This window comes from Entamoeba invadens (genome assembly GCF_000330505.1).
Source record: "Entamoeba invadens IP1 unplaced genomic scaffold scaff_1105074725309, whole genome shotgun sequence".
NCBI classification, from domain to species: domain Eukaryota; phylum Evosea; order Mastigamoebida; family Endamoebidae; genus Entamoeba; species Entamoeba invadens.
The window spans coordinates 13,987-14,271 of NW_004440296.1; positions in this window are offsets into that span (position 1 = coordinate 13,987).

Here is a 285-nt window from a genome sequence, read left to right on the forward strand (position 1 = left end):
TATATATTCATATGACTACAGAAAAACTCGTCAAAGTTTTTGATATTAGTTCCTACAAAACTGAAGCAAGATTTGCAAGTAAACAAAATACCTCAAAACAATATAAAGACTGTTTATAATTTTGGAGAAGCAAAATATGCTCGAGAATATACTTGTCTTGGTTTAAATGCCAAATTACATTGTTTCAGCAATGATATTTAGAGAAATATATAAAATGACTTTGAATTTTAAAATTGAAAGTAGTAATGTGACAAACATAAAAATTTTGAAATTTTCTTTTATAAT